Source organism: Leuresthes tenuis, unplaced genomic scaffold (genome assembly GCF_036924035.1).
Source record: "Leuresthes tenuis unplaced genomic scaffold, fLeuTen1.0.hap1 SCAF_1, whole genome shotgun sequence".
NCBI classification, from domain to species: Eukaryota; Metazoa; Chordata; class Actinopteri; order Atheriniformes; family Atherinopsidae; genus Leuresthes; species Leuresthes tenuis.
The window spans coordinates 41277925-41293287 of record NW_027325355.1 but is presented as its reverse complement, the minus strand read 5'-3'; the positions used below and the strand labels follow the sequence as shown (position 1 = coordinate 41293287).

General features: G+C 46.2%; 3 non-coding genes and 36 pseudogenes across 3 annotated transcripts; all 39 read left to right on the top strand.

Annotated features, from left to right (window-relative positions):
* The first annotated feature begins 55 nt into the window (after nt 1-55).
* LOC140312424 (5S ribosomal RNA) lies at nt 56-174 on the top strand (annotated as a pseudogene).
* A 272-nt stretch (nt 175-446) lies between these two features.
* Nucleotides 447-565, top strand: LOC140282662 (5S ribosomal RNA; annotated as a pseudogene).
* Nucleotides 566-834: 269 nt separating this feature from the next.
* Nucleotides 835-953, top strand: LOC140307518 (5S ribosomal RNA; annotated as a pseudogene).
* A 269-nt stretch (nt 954-1222) lies between these two features.
* LOC140299047 (5S ribosomal RNA) lies at nt 1223-1341 on the top strand. Its single transcript, XR_011914632.1, has one exon. It is a non-coding gene; the product is annotated as a 5S ribosomal RNA (ribosomal RNA).
* A 269-nt stretch (nt 1342-1610) lies between these two features.
* LOC140307514 (5S ribosomal RNA) lies at nt 1611-1729 on the top strand (annotated as a pseudogene).
* A 269-nt stretch (nt 1730-1998) lies between these two features.
* Nucleotides 1999-2117, top strand: LOC140304738 (5S ribosomal RNA; annotated as a pseudogene).
* A 269-nt stretch (nt 2118-2386) lies between these two features.
* On the top strand, nt 2387-2505 carry LOC140290787 (5S ribosomal RNA; annotated as a pseudogene).
* Nucleotides 2506-2774: 269 nt separating this feature from the next.
* On the top strand, nt 2775-2893 carry LOC140294032 (5S ribosomal RNA; annotated as a pseudogene).
* Nucleotides 2894-3162: 269 nt separating this feature from the next.
* On the top strand, nt 3163-3281 carry LOC140291173 (5S ribosomal RNA; annotated as a pseudogene).
* A 269-nt stretch (nt 3282-3550) lies between these two features.
* Nucleotides 3551-3669, top strand: LOC140294857 (5S ribosomal RNA; annotated as a pseudogene).
* Nucleotides 3670-3938: 269 nt separating this feature from the next.
* Nucleotides 3939-4057, top strand: LOC140294685 (5S ribosomal RNA; annotated as a pseudogene).
* Nucleotides 4058-4323: 266 nt separating this feature from the next.
* Nucleotides 4324-4442, top strand: LOC140303039 (5S ribosomal RNA; annotated as a pseudogene).
* A 269-nt stretch (nt 4443-4711) lies between these two features.
* LOC140294528 (5S ribosomal RNA) lies at nt 4712-4830 on the top strand (annotated as a pseudogene).
* Nucleotides 4831-5099: 269 nt separating this feature from the next.
* On the top strand, nt 5100-5218 carry LOC140294527 (5S ribosomal RNA; annotated as a pseudogene).
* Nucleotides 5219-5487: 269 nt separating this feature from the next.
* LOC140294867 (5S ribosomal RNA) lies at nt 5488-5606 on the top strand (annotated as a pseudogene).
* Nucleotides 5607-5875: 269 nt separating this feature from the next.
* LOC140272884 (5S ribosomal RNA) lies at nt 5876-5994 on the top strand (annotated as a pseudogene).
* A 657-nt stretch (nt 5995-6651) lies between these two features.
* LOC140288432 (5S ribosomal RNA) lies at nt 6652-6770 on the top strand (annotated as a pseudogene).
* A 272-nt stretch (nt 6771-7042) lies between these two features.
* Nucleotides 7043-7161, top strand: LOC140307509 (5S ribosomal RNA; annotated as a pseudogene).
* Nucleotides 7162-7430: 269 nt separating this feature from the next.
* LOC140299903 (5S ribosomal RNA) lies at nt 7431-7549 on the top strand (annotated as a pseudogene).
* A 269-nt stretch (nt 7550-7818) lies between these two features.
* LOC140290785 (5S ribosomal RNA) lies at nt 7819-7937 on the top strand (annotated as a pseudogene).
* A 269-nt stretch (nt 7938-8206) lies between these two features.
* LOC140271494 (5S ribosomal RNA) lies at nt 8207-8325 on the top strand (annotated as a pseudogene).
* A 269-nt stretch (nt 8326-8594) lies between these two features.
* Nucleotides 8595-8713, top strand: LOC140295211 (5S ribosomal RNA; annotated as a pseudogene).
* A 269-nt stretch (nt 8714-8982) lies between these two features.
* On the top strand, nt 8983-9101 carry LOC140272427 (5S ribosomal RNA; annotated as a pseudogene).
* Nucleotides 9102-9370: 269 nt separating this feature from the next.
* LOC140299957 (5S ribosomal RNA) lies at nt 9371-9489 on the top strand (annotated as a pseudogene).
* A 269-nt stretch (nt 9490-9758) lies between these two features.
* LOC140290854 (5S ribosomal RNA) lies at nt 9759-9877 on the top strand (annotated as a pseudogene).
* A 269-nt stretch (nt 9878-10146) lies between these two features.
* Nucleotides 10147-10265, top strand: LOC140289732 (5S ribosomal RNA). Its single transcript, XR_011912283.1, has one exon. It is a non-coding gene; the product is annotated as a 5S ribosomal RNA (ribosomal RNA).
* A 269-nt stretch (nt 10266-10534) lies between these two features.
* LOC140301084 (5S ribosomal RNA) lies at nt 10535-10653 on the top strand (annotated as a pseudogene).
* A 269-nt stretch (nt 10654-10922) lies between these two features.
* LOC140284204 (5S ribosomal RNA) lies at nt 10923-11041 on the top strand (annotated as a pseudogene).
* Nucleotides 11042-11310: 269 nt separating this feature from the next.
* LOC140303190 (5S ribosomal RNA) lies at nt 11311-11429 on the top strand (annotated as a pseudogene).
* Nucleotides 11430-11698: 269 nt separating this feature from the next.
* Nucleotides 11699-11817, top strand: LOC140295166 (5S ribosomal RNA; annotated as a pseudogene).
* A 269-nt stretch (nt 11818-12086) lies between these two features.
* Nucleotides 12087-12205, top strand: LOC140297793 (5S ribosomal RNA). The gene has a single exon (XR_011913497.1). It is a non-coding gene; the product is annotated as a 5S ribosomal RNA (ribosomal RNA).
* Nucleotides 12206-12474: 269 nt separating this feature from the next.
* Nucleotides 12475-12593, top strand: LOC140312719 (5S ribosomal RNA; annotated as a pseudogene).
* A 269-nt stretch (nt 12594-12862) lies between these two features.
* LOC140299921 (5S ribosomal RNA) lies at nt 12863-12981 on the top strand (annotated as a pseudogene).
* Nucleotides 12982-13253: 272 nt separating this feature from the next.
* Nucleotides 13254-13372, top strand: LOC140297882 (5S ribosomal RNA; annotated as a pseudogene).
* A 267-nt stretch (nt 13373-13639) lies between these two features.
* On the top strand, nt 13640-13758 carry LOC140295149 (5S ribosomal RNA; annotated as a pseudogene).
* A 269-nt stretch (nt 13759-14027) lies between these two features.
* Nucleotides 14028-14146, top strand: LOC140317772 (5S ribosomal RNA; annotated as a pseudogene).
* Nucleotides 14147-14415: 269 nt separating this feature from the next.
* On the top strand, nt 14416-14534 carry LOC140292639 (5S ribosomal RNA; annotated as a pseudogene).
* A 269-nt stretch (nt 14535-14803) lies between these two features.
* LOC140293979 (5S ribosomal RNA) lies at nt 14804-14922 on the top strand (annotated as a pseudogene).
* Nucleotides 14923-15191: 269 nt separating this feature from the next.
* LOC140294142 (5S ribosomal RNA) lies at nt 15192-15310 on the top strand (annotated as a pseudogene).
* The last annotated feature ends 53 nt before the right edge of the window (nt 15311-15363 follow it).

Sequence of the window (15363 nt, the reverse complement as noted above, 5' to 3'; positions counted from 1 at the left end):
GAGGAACCGTATGATTCCAGTACCTATATAATGCACATTTGTCACAGACCATGTTGCTTACGGCCACACCACCCTGAACATGCCCGACCTCGTCTGATTTCGGAAGCCAAGGAGGGTTGGGCTTGGTTAGTACTTAAATGGGAGACCGCTTGGGAATACCAGGTGCTGTAAGCTTTATCTCTTCTCTGGACCACCTGAATGTCTTTTGTGGCAACGTCTGATCCTCCTGTCACACATGAGGAAGTTGGTCATCTTCAGCTGCTGCTGCTTCTTTGTTGGCAGACACGAAGTGATCTGATAGTCTCAATTTCAGCTGCAGAGAATAATCACATCAGGGAAGAAGATGTGCCCACTACAAGTCAGCCTTTCTCGGCAATTATCTGGTTACATAGAGGAAGTGTATGATTCCAGTACCTATATAATGCACATTTGTCACAGATATTGTTGCTTATGGCCACACCACCCTGAATAAGCCCGACCTCGTCTGATCTTGGAAGTCAAGCAGATTTGGGCCTGGTTAGTACTTGGATGGGAGACTGCTTGGGAATACCAGGTGCTGTAAGCTTTTTCTCTTCTCTCTACCACCTGCATGTCTTTTGTTGCAACGTCTGATCACCCTGTGACACATGAGGAAGTTGGTCATCTTCAGCTGCTGCTGCTTTGTTGGCAGACACAAAGTGATCTGAGAGTCTCAGTTTCAGCTGCAGAGAATAATAACATCAAGGAAGAAGATGTGCCCACAACAAGTTAGCCTTTCTCTGCAATTATCTGGTTACATAGAGGAACTGTATTATTCCAGTACCTATATAATGCACATTTTTCACAGACATTGTTACTTACGGCCACACCACCCTGAATATGCCCGACCTCGACTGATCTCGGAACCCAAGCAGGGTTGGGCCTGGTTAGTACTTGAATGGGAGACCCCTTGGGAATGCCAGGTGCTGTAAGCTTTTTCTCTTCTCTCTACCACCTGCATGTATTTTGTTGCAAGGTCTGATCGCCCTCTGACACATGAGGAAGTTGGTCATCTTCAGCTGCTGCTTCTTTGTTGGCAGACACGAAGTGATCTGAGAGTCTCATTTTCAGCTGGAGAGAATAATCACGTCAGGGAAGAAGATGTGCCCACTATTTATCAGCCTTTCTCTGCAATTATCTGGTTATATAGAGGAAACGTATGATTCCAGTACCTATACAATTTACATTTGTCACAGACATTGTTGCTTACGGCCACACCACCCTGAATATGCCCGACCTCGTCTGATCTCGGAAGCCAAGCAGGGTTGTGCCTGGTTAGTACTTTGATGGGACACCGCTTGGGAATACCAGGTGCTGTAAGCTTTTTCTCTTCTCTCTACCACCTACATGTCTTTTGTTGCAATGTCTGATCACCCTGTGACACATGAGGAAGTTGGTCATCTTCAGCTGCTGCTGCTTTGTTGGCAGACACAAAGTGATCTGAGAGTCTCAGTTTCAGCTGCAGAGAATAATAACATCAAGGAAGAAGATGTGCCCACAACAAGTTAGCCTTTCTCTGCAATTATCTGGTTACATAGAGGAACTGTATTATTCCAGTACCTATATAATGCACATTTTTCACAGACATTGTTACTTACGGCCACACCACCCTGAATATGCCCGACCTCGACTGATCTCGGAACCCAAGCAGGGTTGGGCCTGGTTAGTACTTGAATGGGAGACCCCTTGGGAATGCCAGGTGCTGTAAGCTTTTTCTCTTCTCTCTACCACCTGCATGTATTTTGTTGCAAGGTCTGATCGCCCTCTGACACATGAGGAAGTTGGTCATCTTCAGCTGCTGCTTCTTTGTTGGCAGACACGAAGTGATCTGAGAGTCTCATTTTCAGCTGGAGAGAATAATCACGTCAGGGAAGAAGATGTGCCCACTATTTATCAGCCTTTCTCTGCAATTATCTGGTTATATAGAGGAAACGTATGATTCCAGTACCTATACAATTTACATTTGTCACAGACGTTGTTGCTTACGGCCACACCACCCTGAATATGCCCGACCTCGTCTGATCTCGGAAGCCAAGCAGGGTTGTGCCTGGTTAGTACTTGGATGGGAGACCGCTTGGGATTATCAGGTGCTGTAAGCTTTTTCTCTTCTCTCAACCACCTGCATGTCTTTTGTTGCAACGTCTGATCACCCTGTGACACATGAGGAAGTTGGTCATCTTCATTTTCTGCTGCTTTGTTGGCAGACACGAAGTGATCTTAGAGTCTCATTTTCAGCTGGAGAAAATTATCACGTCAGGGAACAAGATGTGCCCACTATATATCAGACTTTTTCGGCAATTATCTTGTTACATAGAGGAACCATATGATTCCATTGCCTATATAGTGCACATTTGTCACAGAGATTGTTGCTTACGGCCAAACCACCCTGAATATGCCCAATCTCGTGTGATCTCAGAAGCCAAGGAGGGTTGGGCCTGGTTAGTACTTTGATGAGAGACCGCTTGGGAATACCAGGTGCTGTAAGCTTTTTCTCTTCTCTCTACCACCTGCATGTATTTTGTTGCAAGGTCTGATCGCCCTCTGACACATGAGGAAGTTGGTCATCTTCAGCTTCTGCTGCTTTGTTGGCAGACACGAAGTGATCTGAGAGTCTCAGTTTCAGCTGAAGAGAATAATCACGTCAAGGAAGAAGATGTGCCCACTACACATCAGCCTTTCTCAGCAATTATCTGGTTGCATAGAGGAACCGTATGATTCCAGTACCTATATAATGCACATTTGTCAGAGACATTGTTGCTTACGGCCACACAACCCTGAACATGCCCGACCTCGTCTGATCTCGGAAGCCAAGCACAGTTGGGCCTGGTTTGTACTTGGATGGAAGACCTCTTGGGAATACGAGGTGCTGTAAGCTTTTTCTCTTCTCTCTACCACCTGCATGTCTTTTGTTGCAACGTCTGATCACCCTGTGACACATGAGGAAGTTGGTCATCTTCAGCTGCTGCTGCTTTGTTGGCAGACACGAAGTGATCTTAGAGTCTCATTTTCAGCTGGAGAAAATTATCACGTCAGGGAACAAGATGTGCCCACTACATATCAGCCTTTTTCGGCAATTATCTTGTTACATAGAGGAACCATATGATTCCATTGCCTATATAATGCACATTTGTCACAGAGATTGTTGCTTACGGCCAAACCACCCTGAATATGTCTGACCTCGTCTGATCTCAGAAGCCAAGGAGGGTTGGGCCTGGTTAGTACTTTGATGAGAGACCGCTATGGAATACCAGGTGCTGTAAGCTTTTTCTCTTCTCTCTACCAACTGCATGTCTTTTGTTGCAACGTCTGATCGCCGTGTGACACATGAGGAAGTTGGTCATCTTCAGCTGCTGCTGCTTTGTTGGCAGACACGAAGTGATCTGAGAGTCTCAGTTTCAGCTGAAGAGAATAATCACATCAGGGAAGAAGATGTGCCCACTACAAGTTAGCCTTTCTTGGCAATTATCTGGTTGCATAGAGGAACCGTATGATTCCAGTACCTATATAATGCACATTTGTCACAGACATTGTTACTTTCGGCCACACCACCCTGAATATGCCCGACCTAGTATGATCTCAGAACCCAAGCAGGGTTGGGCCTGGTTAGTACTTGAATGGGAGACCGCTTGGGAATATCAGGTGCTGTAAATTTTTTCTCTTCTCTCTACCACCTGCATGTCTTTTGTTGCAATGTCTGATCATCCTGTGACACATGAGGAAGTTGGTCATCTTCAGCTGCTGCTGCTTTGTTGGCAGACACGAAGTGATCTGAGAGTCTCAGTTTCAGCTGCAGAGAATAATCACATCAGGGAAGAAGATGTGCCCACTACAAGTTAGCCTTTCTTGGCAATTATCTGGTTGCATAGAGGAACCGTATGATTCCAGTACCTATATAATGCACATTTGTCACAGACATTGTTACTTACGGCCACACCACCCTGAATATGCCCGACCTCGTGTGATCTCAGAACCCAAGCAGGGTTGGGCCTTGTTAGTACTTGAATGGGAGACTGCTTGGGAATACCAGGTGCTGTAAATTTTTTCTCTTCTCTCTACCACCTGCATGTCTTTTGTTGCAATGTCTGATCGCCCTGTGACACATGAGGAAGTTGGTCATCTTCAGCTGCTGCTGCTTTGTTGGCAGACACGAAGTGATATGAGAGTCTCAGTTTCAGCTGGAGAGAATAATCACGTCAGGGAAGATGTTTCCACTACTTATCAGCCTTTCTTGGCAATTATCTGGTTGCATAGAGGAACCGTATGATTCCAGTACCTATACAGTTTATATTTGTCACAGACATTGTTGCTTACGGCCACACCACCCTGAATATGCCCGACCTCGTCTGATCTCGGAAGCCAAGGAGGGTTGGGCCTGGTTAGTACTTCAATGGGAGACTGCTTGGGAATACCAGGTGCTGTAAGCGTTTTCTCTTCTCTCTACAACCTGCATGTCTTTTGTTGCAACGTCTGATCACCCTGGGACACATGAGGAAGTTGGTCATCTTCAGCTGCTGCTGCTTTGTTGGAAGACACGAAGTGATCTGAGAGTCTCAGTTTCAGCTGTAGAGAATAATCACATCAGGGAAGAAGATGTGCCCACTACAAGTTAGCCTTTCTTGGCAATTATCTGGTTGCATAGAGGAACCGTATGATTCCAGTACCTCTATAATGCACATTTGTCACAGACATTGTTACTTACGGCCACACCACCCTGAATATGCCCAACCTCGTGTGATCTCGGAAGCCAAACAGGGTTGAGCCTGCTTAGTACTTGGATGGGAGACTGCTTGGGAATACCAGGTGCTGTAAGCTTCTCCTCTTCTCTCTACCACCTGCATGTCTTTTGTTGCAACGTCTGATCACCCTGTGACACATGAGGAAGTTGGTCATCTTCAGCAGCTGCTGCTTTTTTGGCAGACACGAAGTGATCTGAGAGTCTCAGTTTCAGCTGTAGAGAATAATCACATCAGGGAAGAAGATGTGCCCACTACAAGTTAGCCTTTCTTGGCAATTATCTGGTTGCATAGAGGAACCGTATGATTCCAGTACCTATATAATGCACATTTGTCACAGACATTGTTACTTACGGCCACACCACCCTGAATATGCCCAACCTCGTGTGATCTCGGAAGCCAAACAGGGTTGAGCCTGCTTAGTACTTGGATGGGAGACTGCTTGGGAATACCAGGTGCTGTAAGCTTCTTCTCTTCTCTCTACCACCTGCATGTCTTTTGTTGCAACGTCTGATCACCCTGTGACACATGAGGAAGATGGTCATCTTCAGCTGCTGCTGCTTTGTTGGCAGACACGAAGTGATCTGAGAGTCTCAGTTTCAGTTGCAGAGAATGATCACATCAGAGAAGATGATTTGCCCGCTACACATAAGCCTTTCTCGGCAATTATCTGGTTGCATAGAGGAACCGTATGATTCCAGTACCTATATAATGCACATTTGTCAAAGACATTGTTGCTTACGGCCACACCACCCTGAATAAGCCCAACCTCGTCTGATCTCGGACGCCAAGCAGGGTTGTACCTGGTTAGTACTTGGATGGGAGACAGCTTGGGAATACCAGGTGCTGTAAGCTTTTTCTCTTCTCTCTACCACCTGCATGTCTTTTGTTGCAACGTCTGATCACCCTGTGACACGTGAAGAAGTTGGTCATCTTCAGCTGCTGCTGCTTTGTTGGAAGACACGAAGTGATCTGAGAGTCTCAGTTTCAGCTGAAGAGAATAATCACGTCAGGGAAGAAGATGTGCCCACTACACATCAGCCGTTCTCATCAATTATCTGGTTACATAGAGGAACCGTATGATTCTTGTACTTATATAATGCACATTTGTCACAGACATTGTTGCTTACGGCCACACCACCCTGAATTTGCCTGACCTCGTCTGATCTCGGAAGCCAAGCAGTGTTGGGCCTGGTTAGTACTTGGGTGGGAGACAGCTTGGGAATACCAGGTGCTGTAAGCTTTTTCTCTTCTCTCTACCACCTGCATGTGTTTTGTTGCAACGTCTGATCACCCTGTGACACATGAGGAAGTTGGTCATCTTCAGCTGCTGCTGCTTTGTTGGCAGACACGAAGTGATCTGAGAGTGTCAGTTTCAGCTGAAGAGAATGATCACATCAGAGAAGATGATATGCCCACTACACATTAGCCTTTCTCGGCAATTATCTGGTTTCATAGAGGAAGTGTATGATTCCTGTACCTATATAATTCACATTTGTAACAAATATTGTTGCTTACCGCCACACCACCCTGAATAAGCCCCACCTTGTCTTATCCTGGAAGCCAAGCAGGGTTGGGCCTGGTTAGTACTTAAATGGGAGACGGCTTGGGAATACCAGGTGCTGTAAGCTTTTTCTCTTCTCTCTACCACCTGCATGTCTTTTGTTGCAACGTCTGATCACCCTGTGACACATGAGGAAGTTGGTCATCTTCAGCTGCTGCTGCTTTGTTGGCAGACACAAAGTGATCTGAGAGTCTCAGTTTCAGCTGCAGAGAATAATCACATCAGGGAAGAAGATGTGCCCACTACAAGTCAGCCTTTCTCGGCAATTATCTGGTTACATAGAGGAACCGTATGATTCCAGTACCTATATAATGCACATTTGTCACAGACCATGTTGCTTACGGCCACACCACCCTGAACATGCCCGACCTCGTCTGATCTCTGAAGCCAAGGAGGGTTGGGCTTGGTTAGTACTTAAATGGGAGACTGCTTGGGAATACCAGGTGCTGTAAGCTTTATCTCTTCTCTGGACCACCTGAATGTCTTTTGTGGCAACGTCTGATCCTCCTGTGACACATGAGGAAGTTGGTCATCTTCAGCTGCTGCTGCTTCTTTGTTGGCAGACAGGAAGTGATCTGATAGTCTCAATTTCAGCTGCAGAGAATAATAACATCAAGGAAGAAGATGTGCCCACAACAAGTTAGCCTTTCTCTGCAATTATCTGGTTACATAGAGGAACTGTATTATTCCAGTACCTATATAATGCACATTTTTCACAGACATTGTTACTTACGGCCACACCACCCTGAATATGCCCGACCTCGACTGATCTCGGAACCCAAGCAGGGTTGGGCCTGGTTAGTACTTGAATGGGAGACCCCTTGGGAATGCCAGGTGCTGTAAGCTTTTTCTCTTCTCTCGACCACCTGCATGTATTTTGTTGCAAGGTCTGATCGCCCTCTGACACATGAGGAAGTTGGTCATCTTCAGCTGCTGCTGCTTTGTTGGCAGACACGAAGTGATCTGAGAGTCTCATTTTCAGCTGGAGAGAATAATCACGTCAGGGAAGAAGATGTGCCCACTATTTATCAGCCTTTCTCTGCAATTATCTGGTTATATAGAGGAAACGTATGATTCCAGTACCTATACAATTTACATTTGTCACAGACATTGTTGCTTACGGCCACACCACCCTGAATATGCCCGACCTCGTCTGATCTCGGAAGCTAAGCAGGGTTGTGCCTGGTTAGTACTTGGATGGGAGACCGCTTGGGATTATCAGGTGCTGTAAGCTTTTTCTCTTCTCTCAACCACCTGCATGTCTTTTGTTGCAACGTCTGATCACCCTATGACACATGAGGAAGTTGGTCATCTTCATTTTCTGCTGCTTTGTTGGCAGACACGAAGTGATCTTAGAGTCTCATTTTCAGCTGGAGAAAATTATCACGTCAGGGAACAAGATGTGCCCACTATATATCAGACTTTTTCGGCAATTATCTTGTTATATAGAGGAACCATATGATTCCATTGCCTATATAGTGCACATTTGTCACAGAGATTGTTGCTTACGGCCAAACCACCCTGAATATGCCCAATCTCGTGTGATCTCAGAAGCCAAGGAGGGTTGGGCCTGGTTAGTACTTTGATGAGAGACCGCTTGGGAATACCAGGTGCTGTAAGCTTTTTCTCTTCTCTCTACCACCTGCTTGTATTTTGTTGCAAGGTCTGATCGCCCTCTGACACATGAGGAAGTTGGTCATCTTCAGCTGCTGCTGCTTTGTTGGCAGACACGAAGTGATCTGAGAGTCTCAGTTTCAGCTGAAGAGAATAATCACGTCAAGGAAGAAGATGTGCCCACTACACATCAGCCTTTCTCAGCAATTATCTGGGTGCATAGAGGAACCGTATGATTCCAGTACCTATATAATGCACATTTGTCAGAGACATTGTTGCTTACGGCCACACAACCCTGAACATGCCCGATCTCGTCTGATCTCGGAAGCCAAGCACAGTTTGGCCTGGTTTGTACTTGGATGGAAGACCTCTTGGGAATACGAGGTGCTGTAAGCTTTTTCTCTTCTCTCTACCACCTGCATGTCTTTTGTTGCAACGTCTGATCACCCTGTGACACATGAGGAAGTTGGTCATCTTCAGCTTCTGCTGCTTTGTTGGCAGACACGAAGTGATCTGAGAGTCTCAGTTTCAGCTCGAGAGAATAATCACGTCAGGGAAGAAGATGTGCCCACTACTTATCAGCTTTTCTCGGCAATTATCTGGTTACATAGAGGAACTGTATGATTCCAGTACCTTTATAATGCACATTTGTCACAGTTGTGGTTAATTACGGCCACACCACCCTGAAAATGCCTGACCACGTCTGATCTCGGAAGCCAAGCAGGTTTTGGCCTGGTTAGTACTTGGATGGTAGACTCTCTGGGAATACCAGGTGCTGTAAGCTTTTTCTCTTCTCTCTACCACCTGCATGTCTTTTGTTGCAACGTCTGATCACCCTGTGACACATGAGGAAGTTGGTCATCTTCAGCTACTGCTGCTTTGTTGGCAGACACAAAGTGATCTGAGAGTCTCAGTTTCAGCTGTAGAGAATAATCACGTCAGGGAAGAAGATGTGCCCACTACACATCAGCCTTTCTCGGAAATGATCTGGTTGCATAGAGGAACCGTATGATTCCAGTACCTATATAATGCACATTTGTCAGAGACATTGTTGCTTACGGCCACACCACCCTGAACATGCCCGACCTCGTCTGATCTCGGAAGCCAAGGAGGGTTGGGCGTGGTTAGTACTTGGATGGAAGACCTCTTGGGAATACCAGGAGCTGTAAGCTTTTTCTCTTCTCTCGACCACCTGCATGTCTTTTGTTGCAACGTCTGATCACCCTGTGACACATGAGGAAGTTGGTCATTTTCAGCTGCTGCTGCTTTGTTGGCAGACACGAAGTGATCTGAGAGTCTCAGTTTCAGCTGCAGAGAATGATCACATGAGGGAAGAAGATTTGCCCACTACAAGTCTGCCTTTCTCGGCAATTATCTGGTTACATAGAGGAACCGTATGATTCCAGTACCTATATAATGCACATTTGTCACAGACATTGTTGCTTACGGCCACACCACCCTGAACATGCCCGACCTCATCTGATCTCGGAAGCCAAGGAGGGTTGGGCCTGGTTAGTACTTTAATGGGAGACTGCTTGGGAATACCAGGTGCTGTAAGCATATTCTCTTCTCTCTACAACCTGCATGTCTTTTGTTGCAACGTCTGATCCCCCTGTGACACATGAGGAAGTTGGTCATCTTCAGCTGCTGCTGCTTTGTTGGCAGACACGAAGTGATCTGAGAGTCTCAGTTTCAGCTGCAGAGAATAATCACATCAGGGAAGAAGATGTGCCCATAACAAGTCAGCCTTTCTCATCAATTATCTGGTTACATAGAGGAATTGTATGATTCCAGTACCTATATAATGCACATTTGTCACAGAAATTGTTCCTTACGGCCACACCATCCTGAATAAGCCCGACCTCGTCTGATCTCGGAAGCCAAGGAGGGTTGGGCCTGGTTAGTACTTTAATGGGAGACTGCTTGGGAATACCAGGTGCTGTAAGCATATTCTCTTCTCTCTACATCCTGCATGTCTTTTGTTGCAACGTCTGATCACCCTGTGACACATGCGAAAGTTGGCCATCTTCAGCTGCTGCTGCTTTGTTGGAAGACACGAAGTGATCTGAGAGTCTCAGTTTCAGCTGAAGAGAATAATCACGTCAGGGAAGAAGATGTGCCAACTACACATCAGCCTTTCTCAGCAATTATCTGGTTACATAGAGGAACCGTATGATTCCTGTACTTATATAATGCACATTTGTCAGACACATTGATGCTTACGGCCACACCACCCGGAACATGCCCGACCTCGTCTGATCTCGGAAGCCAAGCAGGGTTGGGCCTGGTTAGTACTTGGATGGGAGACCGCTTGGGAATACCAGGTGCTGTAAGCTTCTTCTCTACTCTCTACCACCTGCATGTCTTTTGTTGCAACGTCTGATCACCCTGTGACACATGAGGAAGTTGGTCATCTTCAGCTGCTGCTGCTTTGTTGGCAGACACGAAGTGATCTGAGAGTCTCAGTTTCAGCTGCAGAGAATAATCACATCAGGGAAGAAGATGTGCCCATAACAAGTCAGCCTTTCTCATCAATTATCTGGTTACATAGAGGAACCGTATGATTCCAGTACCTATATAATGCACATTTGTCACAGACATTGTTGCTTACGGCCACACCACCCTGAACATGCCCGACCTCGTCTGATCTCGGAAGCCAAGGAGGGTTGGGCCTGGTTAGTACTTTAATGGGAGACTGCTTGGGAATACCAGGTGCTGTAAGCATATTCTCTTCTCTCTACAACCTGCATGTCTTTTGTTGCAACGTCTGATCCCCCTGTGACACATGAGGAAGTTGGTCATCTTCAGCTGCTGCTGCTTTGTTGGCAGACACGAAGTGATCTGAGAGTCTCAGTTTCAGCTGCAGAGAATAATCACATCAGGGAAGAAGATGTGCCCATAACAAGTCAGCCTTTCTCATCAATTATCTGGTTACATAGAGGAATTGTATGATTCCAGTACCTATATAATGCACATTTGTCACAGAAATTGTTCCTTACGGCCACACCACCCTGAATAAGCCCGACCTCGTCTGATCTCGGAAGCCAAGGAGGGTTGGGCCTGGTTAGTACTTTAATGGGAGACTGCTTGGGAATACCAGGTGCTGTAAGCATATTCTCTTCTCTCTACATCCTGCATGTCTTTTGTTGCAACGTCTGATCACCCTGTGACACATGAGAAAGTTGGCCATCTTCAGCTGCTGCTGCTTTGTTGGAAGACACGAAGTGATCTGAGAGTCTCAGTTTCAGCTGAAGAGAATAATCACGTCAGGGAAGAAGATGTGCCAACTACACATCAGCCTTTCTCAGCAATTATCTGGTTACATAGAGGAACCGTATGATTCCTGTACTTATATAATGCACATTTGTCAGACACATTGATGCTTACGGCCACACCACCCGGAACATGCCTGACCTCGTCTGATCTCGGAAGCCAAGCAGGGTTGGGCCTGGTTAGTACTTAAATGGGAGACCGCTTGGGAATACCAGGAGCTGTAAGCTTTTTGTCTTCTCTCGACCACCTGCATGTCTTTTGTTGCAACGTCTGATCCCCCTGTGACACATGAGGAAGTTGGTCATCTTCAGCTGCTGCTGCTTTGTTGGCAGACACGAAGTGATCTGAGAGTCTCAGTTTCAGCTGCAGAGAATAATCACATCAGGGAAGAAGATGTGCCCATAACAAGTCAGCCTTTCTCATCAATTATCTGGTTACATAGAGGAATTGTATGATTCCAGTACCTATATAATGCACATTTGTCACAGAAATTGTTCCTTACGGCCACACCACCCTGAATAAGCCCGACCTCGTATGATCTCGGAAGCCAAGGAGGGTTGGGCCTTGTTAGTACTTTAATGGGAGACTGCTTGGGAATACCAGGTGCTGTAAGCATATTCTCTTCTCTCTACAACCTGCATGTCTTTTGTTGCAACGTCTGATCACCCTGTGACACATGAGAAAGTTGGCCATCTTCAGCTGCTGCTGCTTTGTTGGAAGACACGAAGTGATCTGAGAGTCTCAGTTTCAGCTGAAGAGAATAATCACGTCAGGGAAGAAGATGTGCCAACTACACATCAGCCTTTCTCAGCAATTATCTGGTTACATAGAGGAACCGTATGATTCCTGTACTTATATAATGCACATTTGTCAGACACATTGATGCTTACGGCCACACCACCCGGAACATGCCTGACCTCGTCTGATCTCGGAAGCCAAGCAGGGTTGGGCCTGGTTAGTACTTGGATGGGAGACCGCTTGGGAATACCAGGTGCTGTAAGCTTCTTCTCTACTCTCTACCACCTGCATGTATTTTGTTGCAAGGTCTGATCGCCCTGTGACACATGAGGAAGTTGGTCATCTTCAGCTTCTGCTGCTTTGTTGGCAGACACAAAGTGATCTGAGAGTCTCACTTTCAGCTCAAGAGAATAATCACGTCAGGGAAGAAGATGTGCCCACTACTTATCAGCTTTTCTCGGCAATTATCTGGTTACTTAGAGGAACTGTATGATTCCAGTACCTATATAATGCACATTTGTCACAGTTATGGTTGCTTACGGCCACACCACCCTGAACATGCCCGACCTCGTCTGATCTCGGAAGCCAAGGAGGGTTGGGCCTGGTTAGTACTTAAATGGGAGACGGCTTGGGAATACCAGGTGCTGTAAGCTTTTTCTCTTCTCTCTACCACCTGCATGTCTTTTGTTGCAACGTCTGATCACCCTGTGACACATGAGGAAGTTGGTCATCTTCAGCTGCTGCTGCTTTGTTGGCAGACACAAAGTGATCTGAGAGTCTCAGTTTCAGCTGCAGAGAATAATCACATCAGGGAAGAAGATGTGCCCACTACAAGTCAGCCTTTCTCGGCAATTATCTGGTTACATAGAGGAACCGTATGATTCCAGTACCTATATAATGCACATTTGTCACAGACCATGTTGCTTACGGCCACACCACCCTGAACATGCCCGACCTCGTCTGATCTCGGAAGCCAAGGAGGGTTGGGCTTGGTTAGTACTTAAATGGGAGACCGCTTGGGAATACCAGGTGCTGTAAGCTTTATCTCTTCTCTGGACCACCTGAATGTCTTTTGTGGCAACGTCTGATCCTCCTGTGACACATGAGGAAGTTGGTCATCTTCAGCTGCTGCTGCTTCTTTGTTGGCAGACTAGAAGTGATCTGATAGTCTCAATTTCAGCTGCAGAGAATAATCACATCAGGGAAGAAGATGTGCCCACTACAAGTCAGCCTTTCTCGGCAATTATCTGGTTACATAGAGGAAGTGTATGATTCCAGTACCTATATAATGCACATTTGTCACAGATATTGTTGCTTACGGCCACACCACCCTGAATAAGCCCGACCTCGTCTGATCTTGGAAGTCAAGCAGGTTTGGGCCTGGTTAGTACTTGGATGGGAGACTGCTTGGGAATACCAGGTGCTGTAAGCTTTTTCTCTTCTCTCTACCACCTGCATGTCTTTTGTTGCAACGTCTGATCACCCTGTGACACATGAGGAAGTTGGTCATCTTCAGCTGCTGCTGCTTTGTTGGCAGACACAAAGTGATCTGAGTCTCATTTTCAGCTGGAGAGAATTATCACGTCAGGGAAGAAGATGTGCCCACTACATATCAGCCTTTCTCGGCAATTATCTGGTTACATAGAGGAAGTGTATGATTCCATTGCCTATATAATGCACATTTTTCACGGAGATTGTTACTTATGGCCAAACCACCCTGAATATGTCTGACCTTGTCTGATCTCGGAAGCCAAGGGGGGCTGGGCCTGGTTAGTACTTTGATGGGACACCGCTTGGGAATACCAGGTGCTGTAAGCTTTTTCTCTTCTCTCTACCACCTACATGTCTTTTGTTGCAATGTCTGATCGCCCTGTGACACATGAGGAAGTTGGTCATCTTCAGCTGCTGCTGCTTTGTTAGCAGACACGAAGTGATCTGAGAGTCTCAGTTTCAGCTGCAGAGAATAATAACATCAAGGAAGAAGATGTGCCCACAACAAGTTAGCCTTTCTCTGCAATTATCTGGTTACATAGAGGAACTGTATTATTCCAGTACCTATATAATGCACATTTTTCACAGACATTGTTACTTACGGCCACACCACCCTGAATATGCCCGACCTCTACTGATCTCGGAACCCAAGCAGGGTTGGGCCTGGTTAGTACTTGAATGGGAGACCCCTTGGGAATGCCAGGTGCTGTAAGCTTTTTCTCTTCTCTCTACCACCTGCATGTATTTTGTTGCAAGGTCTGATCGCCCTCTGACACATGAGGAAGTTGGTCATCTTCAGCTGCTGCTGCTTTGTTGGCAGACACGAAGTGATCTGAGAGTCTCATTTTCAGCTGGAGAGAATAATCACGTCAGGGAAGAAGATGTGCCCACTATTTATCAGCCTTTCTCTGCAATTATCTGGTTATATAGAGGAAACGTATGATTCCAGTAACTATACAATTTACATTTGTCACAGACATTGTTGCTTACGGCCACACCACCCTGAATATGCCCGACCTCGTCTGATCTCGGAAGCCAAGCAGGGTTATGCCTGGTTAGTACTTGGATGGGAGACCGCTTGGGGTTATCAGGTGCTGTAAGCTTTTTCTCTTCTCTCAACCACCTGCATGTCTTTTGTTGCAACGTCTGATCACCCTGTGACACATGAGGAAGTTGGTCATCTTCATTTTCTGCTGCTTTGTTGGCAGACACGAAGTGATCTTAGAGTCTCATTTTCAGCTGGAGAAAATTATCACGTCAGGGAACAAGATGTGCCCACTATATATCAGACTTTTTCGGCAATTATCTTGTTACATAGAGGAACCATATGATTCCATTGCCTATATAATGCACATTTGTCACAGAGATTGTTGCTTACGGCCAAACCACCCTGAATATGCCCAATCTCGTGTGATCTCAGAAGCCAAGGAGGGTTGGGCCTGGTTAGTACTTTGATGAGAGACCGCTTGGGAATAGCAGGTGCTGTAAGCTTTTTCTCTTCTCTCTACCACCTGCATGTATTTTGTTGCAAGGTCTGATCGCCCTCTGACACATGAGGAAGTTGGTCATCTTCAGCTGCTGCTGCTTTGTTGACAGACACGAAGTGATCTGAGAGTCTCAGTTTCAGCTGAAGAGAATAATCACGTCAAGGAAGAAGATGTGCCCACTACACATCAGCCTTTCTCAGCAATTATCTGGGTGCATAGAGGAACCGTATGATTCCAGTACCTATATAATGCACATTTGTCAGAGACATTGTTGCTTACGGCCACACAACCCTGAACATTCCCGACCTCGTCTGATCTCGGAAGCCAAGCACAGTTGGGCCTGGTTTGTACTTGGATGGAAGACCTCTTGGGAATACGAGGTGCTGTAAGCTTTTTCTCTTCTCTCTACCACCTGCATGTCTTTTGTTGCAACGTCTGATCACCC